Source organism: Mobula hypostoma, unplaced genomic scaffold (assembly GCF_963921235.1).
Source record: "Mobula hypostoma unplaced genomic scaffold, sMobHyp1.1 scaffold_36, whole genome shotgun sequence".
In the NCBI taxonomy this organism is placed as follows: Eukaryota; Metazoa; Chordata; class Chondrichthyes; order Myliobatiformes; family Myliobatidae; genus Mobula; species Mobula hypostoma.
In genome coordinates this window covers 3,780,285-3,801,561 of record NW_026948187.1, presented here as the reverse complement: position 1 = coordinate 3,801,561, position 21,277 = coordinate 3,780,285, and the positions used below count along the sequence as shown (strand labels likewise).

The window sequence follows — 21,277 nt, the reverse complement described above, 5'->3', positions numbered from 1 at the left end:
ACAAGAAAGGGGAGAGTGGTGACAAAGTAGTCGATATTATTTCCCGGCGGTAAGAGAAATGGATTTGCGTGTCATGTGGTTGAAGAATACCAGAGGCATTATGAGGTGTTAGTCCTTCAAGCTGAGTTGGACTGCTCGTGGCAGAATACTAAGCTACGGGCCGACATGCCAGCGCCGGGATCTGAAGTGTGGCTGAAATAGACGGACACCTGCAAGTCCGGAGTGGGGAGGCGGATTGAGCAAATGTGCCCGATGAAGCCGTCCCTCAGTCTACGTCGGGTCCTGCTAAGAGAGAAGAGGCCGGACTGGCAGCACGAGTTTAAAAAAGTGTACCGAGGGTTTCGCAGACGAAAGTATCTCCTCGCCTGAAAGGACGGCTCAGAGTGTTAGTGTCAATGGAGAGACAGATGTGGTGTTAAACAAGGTAGCAGGGATACGGGAGACATGTGGGCAGCGACAAGAAATCAATAGAATCGCACAGAGAACGATCTGCGAAACCGGAGATGTGGGAGTGCATGGCGCCAGAGTAGCTTCGGATGTGACGGAGGTTACGATATATATCTTGCATACGGAGGTTCGTGTTGTGTTACCTGAGGACAAGGAGACCCAATCTCCTTTATTATTGGGATGGGGTAATGATACACTTGATGGAAATAGAGCAGATAATGATGATGTCATCGCCGATCATGGTAGAACGGAATTTCTGTTTACTGTAAAATATCGGACCCTGCCCTCCCTTCAGCTCCCCACCGCAATGCCCTAAGATGAATTACTCATGCAAGGAAATGTGAGAATGTAATAAGCTATCACACGTGTTGATGATGCAGGAGGTACTGCAAACATTGCCCAGCAGATCAGTAGCTTTGCAAACGATGGCGGTAGATAATCTGTCTACCGAGTTGGGAAACAGAGGTATACAGTCGAGGCAGGTGTTGCAATGGGACCAAGTATATCCGAAGGCGTTGGTATATCCGAAGGCGTCGTAGATGAAATTGACGAGCTCAGTGCGGTGCGGGAAGCAGCACCAATTTAGTCGTCATTGTAGGAGTAGAACAGATGAACAGACTGAGGGCCATGGTCACGTAGTTGGACGGGCAATAGGACCGCACGTTGGAAATGTAGAGCACAATGCACTTTAAAATTGTAGGATGCTCTGATGGAGCAGAATTGGGAAGACAAGCTGGGGAATGAAGGAAACGCACTGAGGCTGTGTGAGGGACCTCTGTGTGTAATTGCTGTTTGGGAGTTATGAGTGGAACAAGGATTGCGCCGGCCCAGTCGGACAGAAGGTGCCTGCAATGTACGGAAATTTGGTTAGGTATGGGTGGGTGAGGCCGCTAACTCAAGACTTTCTCGCAACAATGAGTGCAGAGGAGATTTTACCACATTTATTAGCTGGTCCCTGAACTTGGTCTGTGTAACCGCGTAAGGAGCCGTGTTCGTAGAAGAGCTGAGAAGCTGCAGAATGATGCCAAGCTGTCGCAGCCAATCGGGCGGATGCTCAAATATGGTAACAAAAGACACACGACTCCACGCAGAGTGCACAGTGAAAGGTGCCCACAGCAGGATGAAATTGCCCGAGACGATCAACAATAAAACGAGGGATTTCTTGCGTTTCTCCATCTCCGGATCTCTGGCAGTCTGTCCGTTTCCGGGAACCCTGAGTCTCCTGCGGGCTCTGCTGGAGACTAGGACGTGCCTGCCGGTGAGGCCGTTCGTCAGCAGAACCAACACAAACGGGAGGACAGGGTCAGAAAGAAATAAAATAGGTCAATTGGAAACGACACATATGTGCTCGAAAAAGACGGTGCCTCCCAACAAATGAATGGATCAACTCTCCATGTATAGTACCGTGAGAGCCGAAAACTTGTAGATATTCTTCAAACATCTAATCACAGTCACTGTTCCTAAAACCACGGCCGCAGTATTCACGGTGCAATATTTTGTCTTCAGCTTCTGGCAACAAACGGCGATAAACCGATCAATGGTGAACGAGACGGTAAACCAGACCGAACAGTCGGTGACAGTGTAAACCAGAGCAGCATGGATATTGCATAACTTGGGCATTGAGTTGAGGAAATTGTGCAAAAGTGGAATCTTGCTTAGTATCAGGTCCAGGATAAGAACCAGAAGATCCGCTACTGCCATGGCAAACAGGTAACAAGTGTCAACTCTGGAGAGACCGCACTTTCCCCGAGACAGGATGAATATGGTCACCGTGTTCACTGCGAACATAGGAAACTATCGGGTTAAACACATCCTGGAGGGTTCTCTTAAAGCAACATATACTGTAGACCATTTTCTTCTCTGTAACAATATTAGAAATGATTATACAAGACAGTGGAATATAAATTACTGCAACAGTGCAATCTGCTCGATCAACAGACAACGATGGCTGATGATTGGGGAATTTCGTACGTGTTATGAGATAAGCGGCTGAATGATGCATGATCTATTAACTCGGCAGAATTTCAGCTGTCGTGAAATAAGAGTCCTTGTCACCAATTCTCCCCGCCCCCCTGCCCCACCACCCCTAACCCCCCGCCCCCCGTTTAGTTGAAGAGCAGGTTCCCGCCCCTGATTGTTACCCAGGTCGCCAGCATTGCAGAGAGAGCAGCAGACTAAAGCCCTGTTATTGCATCAAGTATATGTGAAGGCGGTGGGGAAAGCTGTCGGCGTCGTAGATGAAATTGACGAGCTCAGCGTGGGTGCAGGAAGCAGCACCAATTCAGTCCTCATTGTAGGGATGAACGGATGGGCTCGGGAACACAGACTCAGGATCATATTCTTGTAGCTGAACCGATGTACGCGGGCGGGCAACAGGACCGCAGGGTGGAACTGTAGAGCACAATGCACTTTAAAATTGTTGGATGCTCTGACAGAGCAGAAATGGGAAGACAAGCCGGCGAATGAAGGAAACGCACTGAGGCTGTGTGAGGGACCTCTGTGTGTAACTGCTGCTTGGGATTTGTGAGTGGAACAAGGATTGCGCCGACTCAGTCGGAAAGAAGGTGCCTGCAATGTACGGAAAGGTGGCTAGGTCCGGGTGTGTGAGGCCACTGACTCAGGACTTCCTCGCAACAATGATGGCAAACGGAGATTTTACCACATTTGTTAGCTGCTCCCTGAACTTGGTCTGTGAGAATGCGTAAAGGGCCGTGTTTGTACAACAGCTCAGAAGCTGCAGAATGATGCCCAGCTCTCGCAGCCAATCGGGCGGACGCACAGATGTGGTAAAAAAAAAACAGCCAATTCCACGCAGAGTAAAGAGTGACATTAACTAGACAGCTTGTTTATCAGGGTGCCGTTGGCCCGTTCCACTATTCCTGCAGCCTTCGGGTGGTCAGCACAATGAAACTGCGGTTCGATACTCAGCACCTCACATAGTTCTTTATTTATATTTCCTACAAAGTGGGGGCCATTATCCAAAATTATTTGTCTGGGCAATCCGAATCTCTGTACAATCTCTGTAAGCAACAACCTTACCACCGTAGAAGCTTTATTATTGGCGGTCGGAAAGGCTTCAATCCATCAACTGAACACATCCACAATCACTAAAAAAATACTTCTAACATTGTACGCGCAGTAGTTCGATAAAATCAAGCGGAATACATTCAAAAGGACCACTTGGCAAGGGGGTTTCCCCTGGGGCACACTTTACTCCCTTTCCCGCGTTTGTCTTTTGGCAAATCAAACAGGCTTGTATTGTTGCTGCAGCAGCTTCCTCCAGCCTGGGGTGTCATCATGTCCGGAGCAAAATATTACTCATTCCCCCCTTGCCAAGGTGGGTGTCCGTATGCAAGCAATCGAGCAACATAGGCAGCAATGCATCAGGAATACAGACCTGGACAACTGGGGTATGCCAGAGGCCCGTGGACACCGAATGCGCACAACCGTGTGTCTTGCAAAGTTGTTTTTCTGAATCAGGGGCGTCCCCCTGGAGTCTTTGAACTGTAGCCCTGTCTGCAGTGCACAGCTTTCGTGGTGTTTTAGTCAGGGTGAAGGCCAGTCGTTCTGCAGCTAAAACTATGGAAGACTCTTCTTACGCAGCCGGCTTGGCAGCCAAATCGGCCTGTTATTTCCTTTAGTCACTGCAGATTCGTCTTTTAGTGAGCCGAACATTTAATAATGGCTAATATTTCGGGGAGGAGTATGGCCTGAAGAATGTTCCTTACATACATGACATTCTGGATGGGGGTCCCGGAGGAGGTGAGGAAATGGTTCCATAGCAGGCAGTCATGAGGAGGCTCAGTCAACTCCGCAGGCGCCGTCTCTAAAAATGTAACAGGGTTCATGGTATGACCATATGCAAAGCTGAGGAGTGGGTTATTAAGAAATGCTATTTCATATCGGGTTAGCCTGGCCTGAGTCAGATGTTGGGTTTGGTGGGTGGTCAGCAGCGCTACAACGGTGTGGGACGAGTACACTGTAACCGGCTGTTGGAGAGTGATGTTGGAAGCAGCCGTATCTAGGGAGTAAACGACCGGGAGCATCTGCGAACAGTGGGGTAATCCCTTCGCTACGGGGTCCAACTTAATGGAATAATAGGCAACAGGCCTGCGTCTACCCCCATGAGTCTAAGTGAGCACAGCAGTAGCGCAGCCATCTTAAACATTCACGAAAAGCTGGAATGGACGGTTTTAGAGCAGACGGCCGAGAGCAGGGGCTCTCGAGAGGGATTTCTTCAATCCCTCAAAGGCTTCGTTCTGTTGCTCAGTTAGCTCTAAGGGCCCCTTAAGTGCACTGGAAGCCAGAGGACTCAAGTGTTTTGTATACAGAGCAACACTGGGAATCCACTGTCTGCAAAAGTTTACCAGCCCAATGAAAGCACGCATGGCTTTCGGCGTAGATGGTGGGGGGGGGGGGGGGGGAGTCGCAAGGATTGGGGTCACCCTTTCTGGGGTGAGCTGCCTTTCGGTTGCACTCAAGAGGATTCCCAGAAATCTCACTTGCCGTTGGGCTCTCTTTACTTTTCGGCGCGGGATCAAGTATCCCCATGAATGTAGAGCATTCAGAAGCGTATTGGTGTCCTGCACGTTTGAGATTTCTGAAGGGGTTGCCAGTAGGAGGTCATCTACGTACTGTATTACCGTAGAGCCCCCGGGAAATTGTAAATCTCTAAGCTGCCTGTGCAATATCTGCGAGAATATGGTGGGGGAGTGCACAAGTGCTTGGGGTTACCTAGTCCAAGGGTACTGCTGACCTTGAAAGGTAGATACAAAAAGGTTCTGTGACTCAGGAGCAAGGGGTATTGCAAAAACCGCATGCTGCAGATCTACTATAGTGAAAGCTTGGGAATCCGGTGGAATGTTGTTTAAAATCGTAGGGACCACCGGATGTATAGGCTGCACAATTTCATGCTTTACTCTGGTTGGCTTGGAATCCCTGCATGACTCCAAAAATGCTCAACTGCGCTTTTCATGGCCTGCTTATTCCTATCGGGCCAGTCCATATCAGTTCTAATAGCCCTGGACACATCCTCGGGGAGGCACTGCAATATCATCGAAATAAACTGGGGCGAAGTATTGCCGGCATTATAGGCGGCATCTCTAGCGCAGGTTGCATAGAGGGAGCAGAGGCTTTCCCAAAAATCGCAACCGTCTTCTCCCGCCTTTGGGCGGCACTCGGGGACCTTAGCGATGTCTACGGGACGCTGTAAAGCTTTCCTCAGAGGCTTTTAAAAAATCTTATCCACCTGTTCTGCGGGCAGGGTTGCGGTTGAAAAGGACTCCCAATTGGCATGGTCCCCTATAGCTTCCTTCTATTTCTCGGGTTCTGTTGGGAAATTACCCCGGGATTCCTCTCCCTCTGGGTTCAGAGACCCATTCTGGATTTTCATTGTCAGCACCTGAGTCGTAATCAGTATCGGTCTCGGGGTCTACCAGGGGCCCGTCCCCCACCAAAAGGTTTCGTCGCCTCCCAGGCTGGCGCCTATTATTCCCCCTTCGCCGAAGTTGTCTCCTGGTTCGAGAGGCCACTGGGCTTGAAGAGGTTGTATGGGAAGGCATATTAGACGGGGGCACCGGAGGTTGGGCGGCGGTAACGTACGGGGGTGGGGGGAGGGGGTGGCAGCGCTGTGGCCCGGGGTCGAACACGGGCAACGGAGATATGCAATATCTCCTCCTCCTCCTCAGTCTTATTATCATTAAAGAGCATGGGCCCTCCAGACAGGTCAATAGATACCTCAGTTTTACTTTTGCCTGTTTCATCATCATTCTTTCCTCTATCGTTAGCCCACCGATCTCTTTTTTTTCCTATCCTGTTCTTCCTTATTCTTATCGTGATCCTCACACGATCCTTTTAATATCTCCCACGGCTTCGAATTTCGTTCACTATCACATACACTAATCCCTCTGCGACGTGCGTTACGCTGCCAGCTACTTTGCTTAGATCTGTTATTTAAATCTTCGGTAGTTTTACCCCAATTGGGCATTAAAACCTTCCGTTTTTGTCCGGTACTACGCTTCCAAATTGCTTCTTCTACCTTTAGACATTTATTCAAATCCCATGTCCCACCCAGAGGCCAAATTTCACTCCCCAATTTCTTATTTAAGTATGCCGATAACCTTCGGTAATCATTCTCTCTCTCTGGGTCATCTTTACAAAGTTTAAACAATGGTGTGTTATTTACAGACTTATGTAATGTTTCCCCATGCTTCCTAATCGAGTGGTCAGCCGCCTCCTTTTGTCACCCCCACTTCAGGGTCCTGACCTTCGCGTGGGGGATTTCCCCTCTTAACAACCGGTCTAAGGCTGCGTGCTGAGACAGGCAAATTGTCACAATCTTCCCCAAAACGTATTTACAGCATCCGGATAGATTGCAGAGGAGAGCCACTTCCCCCGTGTTTGACCAAACGTCCGCTCTGCCCTCTTCTGGTCAACTTACTGCGCTACACGCCCCGACCCCCCGCAGCAATTAGAATGGTTACCAGCTCCAGAATGTAATAGGTTACTGCCACTAACCCGCTGACCAATTTGCTGTAACTTACTCAAAGAAAAAATGTAATAGATCACTACCAATGATCCGCTGCCCAGTTTGTTACCACCGGCAGCTTTAATATTCTCAATACTTCTTCGGGGACTCTAACCCCTTACCTTACCTTACCTTATACGTTCGGGACTCTAATCCCTCTTTTAACCTGTGGTACTCGGACGAACCTCAACTCAGGTTTCTAAAGGAGTCCGTTCGATAATTACCCGCCAGACGATGGGATAGTCAAGGTGGGCAGTTAATGAGAGAGGTCAAGGGAAATCCTAACTTTTGGGCCCATCTGTCTCACGTCACCGCCACCGAGTCGACCGCTGACACCGTCTCACGAGACCCTCGTCTTGGACCCCTTGCTGGACCGACCGATGCAAAGACAAATGTACTACAAAAACACTAAAACACGTAATTATTTTTCAAACCTTTATTCTTTACTTATAGCATGCTATGGGGATCTCCCAAAAGAGCCAGTCCAGACACTGCCCCCGAATGACACAGTTCTCCACAATTTATAACATTGATCAGGTAGCAGGAAATTTTACGATTACAAGTTTATTTAATATTAGAATCATTTCAATCACATGCTATGATACAATTAGATGTAAAATAATCATTGGTCAGTTAGTTATAATTATTTTAAGCCAAAGCTAGCCCATCAGTTCCTCATTCGGACCCTTCCCCTTTTCTCCAGAACATTCTAGCCCCTACACTATACTTCCCATATTTAGCTGTACCGTGAGCTGCTTCTGCAAGATCGGATAGTTCCTTATCTGAGCCTTTGCCTGTCTTTAGAGAGCAATGACTAGTACGTCACCGGTTACAATGACTAGTACGTCACCGGTTACAATGACTAGTACGTCACTGGTTACAATGACTAGTACGTCACCGGTTACAATGACTAGTACGTCACCGGTTACAATGACTAGTACGTCACCGGTTGCAGCGTGAAGCTTCTTTCTGACTGTCCAAAACAGTAAACTGAGCCACCACAAGGTGACTGATCATTAATTAATCATTGTTCTTCGTCTATACCCCTATTTACCCCTTCACCCCATCAGTGGGTTGTCAGAGATTACAGCAGGGCATTGATAGGATGCAGAATTGAGCTGGGAAGTGGAAGCTGGAGTTCAACTCAGATAAATGTGAAGCAAACTTATTAATAATCATAAGAGTCTTGGCAGTGTTGCGGATAGACGGGAGCTTGGACTCCGTGCCCATCGGACAGGCAAAGCTGCTGTGCAGGTTGTCAGTGTTGTTAAGAGGGCGGACAGCGTGATGGCCTTCATCAACCGTGGTATTGAGTGAATTCAAGAGCCGTGGTGTAATGTTGCAGCAAGAGACGACGACAGTTGGACCCCACTTGGAGTACTACGTTCAGTTCTGATCACCTCACTGCAGGAAAGATGTGGATACTGTGGAGAGAGTGCAGAGGAAATTTACAAGTATGTTGCTTGGATTGGGGAGCATGCCTTATGAGAACAGGTTGCGTGAACTCAGCCTCTTCTCCTTGGAGCGACGGAGAAGGAGAGGTGACCTGATAGAGGTGTAAAAGATGGTGAGAGGAATTGATCGTGTGAATAGCCAGAGGCCAATTTTCCTCCAGGGCTGAAGTGGCTACCAAGAGTTCACATAGTTTTAAGGTGCTTAGAAGAAGATACATGAGAAATGTCAGGGGTATGTTTTTCCACACAGAGAGCGTCGGGTGAGCAGAATGCACTGCCGGCAAAGGTGGAAGATGCTGATTAAATAGGTTCTTTTAAGAGAGATGAGTAGATGAAGCTTGGAAAATGGAGAACCATGCGGCAGGAAAGTTCTCAGCAGTTTCTACAGCAGTTTATATGATCGATACAACACTCCGGGCCAAAGACCCTATAATGTGCCGTAGATTTCCGTGTTTCTCTGTTTTTATCAATACGTCCGTTAGAGGGAATAGAAAATCTGCATATTCATCTTTCTGGATAGGAGGAAATGACATGTTATCAGGTGTAATATATTTTATTTGATGCAAAATCAATACTGTCAGTAGTAGAAGAAGTTGTGCACTTGTTTATAAATTTGGGCTGACAGATAAATCGAAGTTATTTCTTGTTGTATAAAAGGGATTGCAATTAAATGCCAACACCGATTGGAATATTGTTTTCGTGAATATATTAAGGTGTCGAGATTTTAAGTAGCAAAGTAATCGCACTGAAAGTAGCAATCACTTTAAAATGGATTACAAGCATCGCCAAATTATGCTACCTCAATATAAATGTACAATTTAATTCAAAACAATCATATGGAATTCTTCCCGCATTTATTATATTAGTTCCATAGTCTGTCGCTAATATTTGAGCACCGCACCCTTTATTGTGTATATATATTGAACAATTCTACAACCGCGTACTTTACAGACAATAACATATAGAAAGTGCAAGCAAAAGAGGGCATATTTAGTTTTTTTTGGTCTTCAACGGACTGATGTGAAGTATAGGAATGAACTTTCGACGATTCGAGCTGCAAGTGATTTGGAAATCCTGATGTGCTGTCGGTCATTTCGTCATTGCTGTCAGTCGAAGAGAAAACATGGAAAGCCGGATGCAAGCGAATCTACGACTGGGCCTCTGTTCCAGCGAAAATGAATAGCATCAAATTGAATAGAAAAACACAGTTTCACCGAACAAAGTAACTTTTGGGACAATATTCAATGTCGAGTCAAAACGAACAATTTCTTTGAAACAGCCATTGTTGGCGACAGATTGTCTGCAATATTTCTGGCTTACACAACCATTCCGTTTCGACTTTAAAAAATAGTATATTAAAAGAACATGTGGAGTGTGCAATGTCAGATAGTTCATTTACACTTGGAAATCATGTTCTGCTCGCATACAAACAGAGCTTCTCATAGGCCTCTGACGGAAACCTGATGTATTTTTGGAAACAGAGTGTTAAACAGACACAAAAATACATCAGAAAATACAAGGCAATCAATGAATATATATTTCTGGTTACTGTGGATAGTCTAGAAGAAAGGAAAGAACTCGTCTTGTTTGTTCTGAACAATATCGGCAATACAGGGTAACAGAATATCAACACAACCACTGTCCGTCACGTTCACACAGTCTAAGCAATAAATTATGTCGCTCACAACATCATTGCGATCGTCAGGAACCAGATCATGGAGCGATCATATATAAAACACTATTTCCGACGATTGCTGCCGTACAGCAAATTACTTGGGATGATGAACTATTTTCTCATACTCCAAAAATGCTCATTTATTTCATATTTAAAGGACTATAATTCAAAGTGATTTAAAAGGGGGAAATCAATGATTTATTAAATTGAATGCTGACTACAGACTTCAGTAACACTCTTCTTGTAACGCAAGATCCTCACAAAACCACGAGATTGTTCAATCACATCAATACGCACATAGTAGGACAATTTTCTTTGCCGGGTTGTGATTACAGACAGATTGAAACAAAGTAGAGCAAAACGAAAATAAGTGTACTGACCATGGATATTGGAAAACAATCCTTCAGGGTCTTGTGGATCATGACATGCACTATATAGATAGTCGTTGGTGTAATATTCGGCTTCATTAATGGAAGGAATGGATCCAGTAACTAAAATTCAATGAAAGAGATAATCAAGGTATTTGTTTGGTATTTTTTCTTGTTTTTGTAATGAACACATCATTCAATCATCGCGTCAATGACTGTATCATCTTTACCTTAAATGGCATAATCGTTGAATACCGTTCAATAGAAAGTGAAAAGGAAGATGCGTGTTGCGCCTTGAATTGCTAATGAAACAATCGGTCTGTGTTCATGGAATCGATTTTATTGCTAACTCGTGTGTGTATTGCTCTTGTTAACGCTTTATTGACAGATGAAGGTGACTACAGCAAGCCTGCTGGAGGGGAATGTGGAAATATGTACATAGAAAGACATATAGATTGATAAAGTAATACAATGCAAAGGTGCTTATCTCGGCGTTCCTTTAAGTGGGGACAGTTAATGTTACCGGTTACAGTTCAGTCGATATATTAAGCAAAAATAAAATATGCTGAAGTGACTAAAGTCGTCATCCAATTAGCAGAACATTTTTACAGGGAAAAATAGTTCAAGTTCCTAGTTAAATGTCTTCATACAAGAATGTGAGTAGGTATGTCCTTGGAAAGTTTGGTAGATTGAGCCATAGTTCCTGGTGGGTAAAGTATTAGCGAGCATAGTCTGCGACATAATTTGCCTGCTTAAACCACACAGAATATTACGCTCATTTCTGGTCAGCTCACTTTTAGAAAGGTATGAATCCTCAGAGATGATGTAGAAGAGATTGAACAGAATGATGCCCGAACTAGGGGCAACAATTTATAATTATAGATTGTTCGAGCTGGACCGTTCCTCCTTAGAGGCTTTCCCCAGATCGGAAATGGCTAATATGAGGGAGCTACCTTTAACCTGGTTCGAAGAAAGAATGCAGTGTTGTCAGCGGTAATTTTGCTGGATGGAAAGGGGTGAAAGCGTGGAACGCCCTTTCGCGCTGGTGTTGGAGATAGATATATTAGGGTCATTTAAGAAACTTTTATGTGGCCACATGTGCTCCATTGCTTTATGTAAAAGCAACTAAGGAATGTGTAGGATGGGACAGCAAAATTGATCCCGTGTAAGTTAACAGGTCGGCACAACATCGTGAGCATCAGGAACCGTACTGTGCCATATTGCTCGATGTTCAATGTTCTCCGTTCTGCATTCCACTGGCGAACAGGGAAAAGTTCAGAATTCGGAATTGCTGAGAAAAGTGCTGGTTACTTCAGGAAAGAAGAAAGGGAATGCCTCTAATACTCTGAAGCATTGGAAACTATATCAGCAGATGCTGGCAGAGTATGCTTCAGATTTCTATTATCCATTGAAGATCCGTACGTTGATCGTGAGTCATATCATACCACACCACACTCCACACTCAGACAGCTGATACCTGGTTCTCAGCACCCGTCACAATTCATATCTATTGTGCCATCGAGCAATGTATATGGCTTTTCATCATCTACTTATGTCCCCGAAGCTTCTGACTTAATTTCTCACGTGCTATAAGGTTTCCTTTCCCCTCATCCGGTCTCGCCTATCACCTGCCAACCTGTACTCCTTCCCCATGCTCCATCTCCTTATTTTGGCTTCTGTAACTCCTTTACAGAGCTAATAAAGTGTTTTGGTTCGAAACGTTGACAGTTAATTCTCCACCATCTGCTGAGTTCCAGTAGAACATTGTGTGCTTTGCTCTAGATTTTCAGCATCCGAAGAATCTCTTGTGTTTATTGTATGACATCCTACTATTGTTTTTTTTGTTGTTACAATTTCATTTCTGAAGTTCCTATACAGCCGTGTGTGTGTGTGTGTGTTTGTTTTTTTTTATTATTGCTTGATTTTGTTACCAATATTGGATGAATTGAGACGGTATCAATTTGTACATAGCGGATTCCATGTCATAATACACACCTGAACCTTGCATCTCAGTAAATTTCTTGAATGGTGGAATATTCTCAATCTCCTCATAAACTGCTTGGTAAAAGTCAACAGGTGATCCATAGCCGCTCATTAGTGCACCTAATAAAGAGAGAGTGGGGATGAACATCCGCATAAACGAATTTGTACACGCATATTATGATTAAACTAAAATTCATTCAAATGATCTTAGTCAAGGTGAAGAGTCAGTGAACGTGATCGTTGAATCGACCGATGTGTGGATGATGCCTCTGGCCTATCAACCGAATAAATTTGGCATCAGAAAGATGAAAGGAAAGGTACAGAATAATGAGCATATTTCCGATTATTGTTTCACAGTGAATACACATCACATTTGAATCGATGACAAGTTTAATGTTATGATTAGATCGATGCGGATGCCATCATCAATAATATCCTCAGAATATTCGAGGATACAGAGCAGATTCTTGAAATTTATACGTCCAGGTGTTCAGAGCATGGATGTATTACAGTGAGATAAACAGTAAGGTAGCCACTTAACAAATCAGATTTAACCAATTTCCATTACTACATAATGAAAATTTATCATAAATCTACGATCAATAAAGGCCAGTGAAAACCACCATTACAAATGTCCCACGGAAGGCAAATAAATTCGGAACAAGAGCTATGAAAACATATTTAAGTTTAGTCATGTTTGCACAAAAATCATGTTTTGGGAAAACCCCAAAAAACTGAAAACGTCACAATAAAACGTCGATGTAAAGATTGGCCCTCACCACTGATTGCTGACCGTCTCCTTGCTATCGTCACCAGTATTAATAACTCAATGATGAATACAATTCCAAGGGTTATGCAGACAGTAACCATGATGGATGGGGTCCAGTTTCCAAAATCTTAAAACGAAAAGTAAAAACATATATTTCGATAAACACAAAACAAACACTACAGATCCAATGCAACGGAATTTTGAGCAATCTTTAATGAATTTAATCATACATGCAGTTATCACGATTTATAAAAGTTATATCCCTATGTATTTCATGACAGAAAGAGCGGAGCGGATACACAAAGACTATTTCACAATAAAGTCTGATATGTCAGAAGTATTTCCCAGCACAATAAACGTTCTCTCCTCCACCTGGTATTAGATCAGGATAAACACCCCAAGTAACGTCGTGTTCAAATTCCATTTTCCCGCACATTGCTGGATTGAAACAGCAAGAAGGAAGGTGAGTTTAATTATAAGAAAACATTTCCAGGAAGAAAAGAATCCATCGTAGTTATCCTTGCATTTTTTCTTATCCGCCTCTAATCAGCACAGAGAGATTTAGATAGTAATGGTACACAATTAAGTGTACACTCAATGAATTCAGAAAATATTGGAAAGCTGCCGATTATTATCACTGACACTCTGTTTGTAACTAGTAGCTGCGGAATTATTTTCATTCCAATTATGCATTTATACGCCAGGCCCACATAGCGAGGTTGGTCTTTATGAAGGCAGAGCAATACTGAGGAGATGGGATCTCATACCCTTAATATTTCTTCCTGCACGGGTGCATGCAGGGTCCAAAAATAAGACTCAGCACTTGCACTGTTACAAAATGCCACCAAATCTCGAATAGTATTTCGGGTCCGACATATTATTCTACTACACTGCCGTTGCGCACACATTATATGCAGCGCCTTCGCAGGATCACTAAATAATCATCAGGCCATGCTCCCTTCTCACTGATGCGATGTACCGGAGCCTTGGGTCCTCACAACTGGGCTCAGGAATAGTTATTACCTCTCAACCACCATGCTCCCGATAGGGTGCGTAACTTCAATTATTCCAGTGGTGAACTGATTCCACAACCTATATTTTCTTTCAAGGGTTACATAACTCTTGTTCTCAGCATTAATTCTTACTGATCAATTTGTTGACATTTTTTTCTGATTTTGCATTTGCGTACTTCGTTGCTTTTTGCTATTTGTTCTTTTTCTGCGCTTGTATTTGAGTAGTTCTTTAAAGTTTCTGCTGTGTTTCTATACATGTACAATGAATGCCGTAAGAAAATGAATCTCAAGGCAGTATATGACGATATATGGATATTTGGTAACAAATTTCCTTTCAACTTTAATATTTACTATCTGCAAACACCAAAAGTTTCTCAAGAGTATTGGACCAGCAACTAGTTGATTCACAGAAAATGTCTGACCGGGAGTGGAGATCATGTTTTTTTTAAGAATTCTGCATATTGCTGGTTAAAATATTTGAGAAGACGATCAGGATCTCACACAGTTTCTAAAGCATCCATTGTGAACTTAGCAATTAGGAAATACGAATAATCAATTCTTGATATCTGCAGCATAGATGCGAAATGTAAGCGTCAAAAATCCATACCTGAATTGTTGCGTTCAGTAGGAGTCGCTCCGGAACCTGTGTACATATTGCAAAGAAGTTTCAGAAAACACATCTCTATTGGTGTTTATATTGGATATTTCTCATTCCGAAATTAACAAATCATTTGGAGAGAAATTGGAAATGTCAGACAAAGCACAGAGCATACCAGAACAAAGAACGATGACATCTTCTTTGTGATCACAGTCGTGTTGACCAAATGATGAGGAACGACAGCTGGACAGAAAAGATTCACTTCCCGTGCATTTTACTTCATCAAGCCAGACAGGACCGGCTGCCTGGGGCATTTTAACATCTTCTGGAGCCCAGAGAGCAAGGCCACACCTTAGCTGTCTGCAGACTACATTGGCATCAGCCAGATCCCAAGAGTCGTCACACACCGTGCCCCAGCTGTCATTAAACCGGACCTCAAGCCTTCCGGAGCAGTTGTGATTGCCGCTAACAAGACGCAATGGAACATCTAGGTATGAAACAATAAAATTAAGATTTATTTAATAATTAGTCTGAAAATCTGAACTTCGTCAGGGAGAAAATAGAACTAATTACAGAACGCGAGGGCAGGCAACTCGGCCCAACATTTCTTAATCCAACACTACGCCAAGTTATACCACCTCTCTTCTGCCTCGTATAATCGATATCGCTCAAATATTTACATTTGCCTACTCCAGCTGAAAACCTTTTAATCGCGATAATTGTAAATATTTCTATTATCACTCCTCAAAGCCTGCTCCAAGCAATATCATTTTCAATTTACGAATAAAGGTTTTCCTCTACCACTTCATTTAAGCCGTCATCTGTCACCTTAAATGCGTCCATTAATATTTGATTTTTTTTTTTACAATGGTTCAGACTCTCTATCTGGCCTGTCTCACCTAATGATACGTATCTATTAGGACTCATTTTAGGTGCAGAATGAGTCCCAAGTGTTTACATTCCTTCTTATCCAGGCAGACTCTGAGTAAATCTCTTCTATAAACCACACATGCTTCTTGAAATGCGACGAATGTAAATGTAAATGATATGAAATCATTGCTTTTCATATCCACAAATAGTTTATGAAGTCCATTCATTTTTGAACGAACAGGCAACATATCTTATTCTTATCATTAGTGTCCGATTAATGAAGGCAAGTACGTCACAGACCTTGCTCTTCAACTCATACTTCATCATGAAATGCTCAAAGACATGATGAAGGACAAAACCAATTTCACTGTCAGCCAGTTTGTTTTTTGTCTTCAGTTCATACCGGCGGAAAAAAAAAAAACCCTCGAATACAGCTCATGCACATCTTTCAACTCCAGCCATAAATTGCGGGCTTTATATATACGTCGTCCTATGTTCTCTCTAGTTAACCACTTGTGTTATTTTGGTTATGTAATACAGAATGCCTTGCTCTCTCATTTTCTCATATTTCCAACGAAATAGATATCTTTTATCTATTGATCGTAGCCTTTATTCATCTTTCTATATTGCCCAATAGCCCGACCGTCTTTATGTATCCTGCGGTTTACATATATTTACTTCATTTGTTTTATCCAAATCAACAATGTCTCTCGCCTTTGACTATCTCCATACTTTCCCTCGTTCACTTCCCTCCTTCTAAGGTAATACCGATTCCCAAGTCCGTCCAGCAGGTCAGAAGACAATTCCTGCATATCATTTATAATCTTGCCTGATAACAAATGTTCCCGATGAATTCCAATTAACTCCCTCTATCTTCTGTCCGGACATGGAATTCTTCACAATTCACTCCCCTTTGGCAGTGCTCAACAGAGTCGTGGGAAACCAGGATTCTGGTCAATGCGCGCCCAATTTCGCAGAGGGCAAGAGGAACGAAATTTATTTTTCTGATAGCGACATGAATACAAGGTTTTCTGATTTCAGCAAAGAAGTTTTCGAATTCGTCACCTTTTAAAGGGAAAGAGGAGAATGCGTTTTCTTGCAAGCAGGCTCTTTCAGTGATTCCTTCCGTCATATTGGTTTCTGTTGACAAAATAAATATTTTGACGAATTTATACATAAATATGTAAAATGTAAATAGATATAAGATTCTCTTATTTACCTTCGCAAGCAACTCCTGCGTCCTCAGAATGGTCACACTGGTGTTTTCCCCACGGTTGCGACTGACACTGCCAAAGGGTCGATTCGTGTGAAGTACATTCAACCTCATCCAACCATATCGGTCCACGTCCCTTTCCAAATTGATATGAGTCAGGATAAATAGAATTCACTGGTCCACATTTCATTTCTTTGCAAATGACTTCTGCAGACTTGCCATAAAGGTTCGTGGAGCAGACTGTTCCCCAGGTCCCGTTGTACCACACTTCAATTCTTCCTTTGCATCGACTACCTCCGTCCTGCAGGCGCAACTTTTTGTGCTCTGATAAGGATGCATTTGAAGACAAAGGTTGTCGCAAAATTAGCATACAATGGGAAACGCGTTTTTTTCCTCTACTTCTGCAACAAAAATTAGCCGTGTGTGTGTGTGTGTGTGTGTGTGTGTGTGTCTGTCTGTGTGTGTGTATGTGTGTGTGTGTGTGTGTGTGTGTGTGTGTCTGCGTGTGTGTGTGTGTGTGTGGTGTGTGTGTGTGTGTGTGTGTGTGTGTGTGTGTGTGTGTGTGTGTGTGTGTGTGTGTGTGTGTGTGTGTGTGTGTGTGTGTGTGTGTGTGTGTGTGTGTGTGTGTGTGTGTGTGTGGAACAAGGATAAACAAATAAAATGAGCACATTCAGTAGGAAGTGATAGATTAGCAAAATTAAGCGAACCCAGGAAGCACGGAATGATATATTCTGCTGAATTACTGAAAGGAGGGAAGGGGTTAGCGACGGAAAATTGAGGAATAGAAGATCGAGTGTCTGATACTGGAATCTTATCGGAATCACCAACAATTGAGAAAGGTAAATATTTGAATTAATTTAGGGAAGAAGTGTGAAGAGCAAGGAGAAACTGTCCATCCTCTGTCCTTAAGGAGAAGTATGAATTGAGACGTTGGAAATAAGTGGACCGACACAAACCGTCACTCGCTCTTCAGGGCAAAAGAAAAGTACGTGGTTAAATGTTTTGACTGAACCTCAGTACCTTATTCTTAAGACCGCACCTACTAAATCCAGAGTAAGAGCAGTCTGTGATGAAATAAAGGCGAAATTACAATATTATTTTCATTTATTCTATCCCCCGATTCGATAAGAGTGTTTGAAACTGATTTTAGGACTTATTTTAATTTTATATATATATTCCAGGCATTATCTTTGGAGATTCTAATGTGATCACCTACACTATTTAATCCATGCACATCACCTGTGTTTTGAATTCGGAAAAGCTGACCTCACATTAGCTTCTGGCTTTTTGCCACTTCATTTAGCCACAGCTACTCTGATTGTGTTATCTGACTTTTATTCCTTTCTGCGACAATACAACTCAATAGAATATTCGTCTTCTCTGGACACACTACAGCCTTCTAGTCTCGGTATCAAATTTCTAACGTTGGCTCTTTTAGTTGATTTTGTTTCCAGATATTATTTTACTCCTGACTTTTTTCCCAATTAATTCAGTAAGTGAGAAGAAGAGGTAAAGAAACATGGGGAAAAAGAAACAACGGAAATTGAAAAACAATGCTATGTTTTTGATTTTTTTTTTGTATTTTATTATACGGAATTTACATCGATCCGATTTGATAAATTGTATTATTCTGTCTCTCCTGATTTGGACTGCTATGTTATTTCTAGTCACTAGATGGCCCTGCTTACTTGCATGTTCACAGCAACTTACTACTGCTTTGCTAAGTAATTGAATTTCAGCATGAGATCGGGTATAAGAATCGCTTGCATATTTTATTCTGAAACACTTTGCTACGGGTCGAAGGAATTCGGATCAATATTTGAATCTATCTTTTGTAAGAACGCCTAGCAGTACAATTTTGTTTTCACAGCTCCTTGAGTAGTGTAACGAGTTGGTGAACAGTCACTCAACCATCAAACTACACCGATACATAGACTGGAGATTATTTATTTGCCTCGCTTGAGTAAAGAAAACGGGGAAACACTTGAGCGACGGCAGAAGAATTATTAGGCAGAATCAATACTGAAATCAGGATGATTAATGTTATGACATTAGTAATGGGAAATATAACCATTCAAGATACATAGGGAATAAGTTTATTGTTTCTGCGTACGTGTGCTCTCACTCATTATCAACATTTAGACAGTTCATTCTGGCCCAATCGTCTCCTTTCCAGTTTTACATTATTTATTACATCTCCGTAGTCATTGCGTGCTGCACAGACAAAGAAAAGTAAATTTAAATAAAATTGAGATTTTCTTTACCGGAGCAAGTCAACGTCACCGCTTCTTTATGACTGCAGTCATGTTCGGCCCATGGTGCTGATGGACATTCCCAGAGAAATGTTTCGTTACCCGAGCATCTCACTTCATCTAACCAAACTGGGGGAGAGCGCCTTCCGCAGTAACCGTGAGTTTTATACTCCAAAGCAGATCCACAACCCAGTTGTCTGCAGACCACGTTGGTGTCGACCAGATCCCAAGAGTCGTCACAGACCATGCCCCAAGATCCACGGTAATAAACCTCTAGCTGACCAGCACATGGATCTTCACTTCCCGAGAGTCGTAACTGCAAGTGGCCTATCGAACAGTAATATGGAAAGTAAATCAGTACATTGGAAAGTAGAAACATCACCGGCTCGTCGTTTCTAAAGATGACTCTGTGATTATTATTATTATTATTATTACTCTTTAAAAGAGTTGTGCCACGTTGTAACAATTATTCCGGAACTTGAAAATGTTTGAAATCCAAGTATAAAATGTAAAAGTTTGGATGAATACAACATATCGAGAAACGTAGAGTTGCTTCTCTCATTAAGGACGGAACTCAGAGGCCGGTAGTTGGACGTTTTCCCACATCTGCTGGCATTCCATTTTCCTGCCTTTCGCACAAATGAGAAAACTACAAGCGAGTTAGCCTGATCTCAGTGTTTGGAAATATATTGGGATCTATTATCAATGAAAATGCAGAAGACAAACAAATGTCTGACAAATGTTCTTGCCTGACAAATCTGCTGGAATTATTTGAAGAAATAATAAGTAGGATCGACAGAGGAGAAGCGGTTGATTTTGCGGTACTTGGATCTTCAAACGGCCATCGTCAACCTGCCGCACATGTGGCTGCTTAACGAGTTAGAGCCCGTGGTATTAAAGGAAATATTCTAGGATGGACAGAGCAGTCGCTGATTGGCGGTAGGCAAAGATCGGGAATGAAGGGAACCTTTTCCCGTCGGCCGCCGGTGACACGTGGTGTTTTTAGTGGTCTGTGATTGGACCAAATCCTTTCACGTTATGTGTCAATGATTTGGATGATTGTGTTGATGACTTTGCTCAGAGGTTTGCAGACAATATGAAGGTAGCTGGAGGGACAGTCAGATTTGTGGAGGTGATAGGACACAGAAACACAAATATAGTTTAGGAGAGTAGACAAAAATGACAGATGTAATACAGTTTTAGGTAGTGGATGGTCATGCACTTTGGTAGAAAAAAAAATAAAGGTTTGACTGTTTCCTAACTGGAGAGAAAATACAAAAAACAAAAAAAATGAAGCGCAGAAGGGCTTGGGAGCCCTGAGGTGTGAGCCTGTGGATAACAAGACAAGTGCAATGGATGTAATTTTGGGACTATGTGAAGCACTGGTGAGACCTCACAAGTAGTAATCAGTGCAGTTTTGGGCCCCTTATCTTAGACTGGATCTGCTGAACAAGGAGGGCGTCAAAGGACGTTCAGTAGAATGTCTTTTCATAAGAAGACCGTCTGATGGCTCTGGGTTGTGTTCACCAAAATTCAGAATAAATACCATGCCGAATCTTCGAAATTAGATTAGATTAGATTAGTTTCAATTTTATTGTCATTGTGCCGAGTACAGATACAAAGCCAATGAAATGCATTCAGCATCTGACCTGAAATGCAAAGAATAGCGTTATTTACAAAATAACTGCGAATAAAATAAGTGCTAGAGCACACAAATAGAAAAATACTGAGACAGTACAATATGGATTCAATACTGCTTAGCGCCGCGATGAGAGGTTCAGCAGTGTCACAGCCTCAGGGAAGAAGCTCTTCCTGTGCCTGCTGGTGCGGGAGCGGAGGCTCCTGTAGCGCCTACCGGTTGGGAGGAGAGCGATAAGTCCATGGTTGGGGTGAGATGCATACTTGATAATGTTTTTCGCCCTGCCCAGGCAGCGTTCATTGTAGATGTTCTCAACAGTGAGCAATTGCGTGCCGATAATCCGCTGGGCAGTTTTGACCACACACTGGAACGCTTTGCGGTCCGATACACAAATCTTCCAAGAAACTCTGTAATCTGCTGTGCTTTCGCTATAATTGCTGTTCTGTGTTGAGTCTAGGACAGGTCGTCAG

The 21,277-nt window shown here is 43.1% G+C and overlaps 1 protein-coding gene and 1 pseudogene across 1 annotated transcript in view; both read right to left on the bottom strand.

The window, feature by feature from the left end:
* LOC134341659 (gastrula zinc finger protein xLCGF3.1-like) overlaps positions 1-21,277 on the bottom strand; it is a 501,443-nt gene that overhangs the window by 378,767 nt on the left and 101,399 nt on the right. The gene's annotated exons all lie outside the window — the stretch shown is intronic.
* LOC134341550 (probable G-protein coupled receptor 139) lies at positions 1,315-2,235 on the bottom strand (annotated as a pseudogene).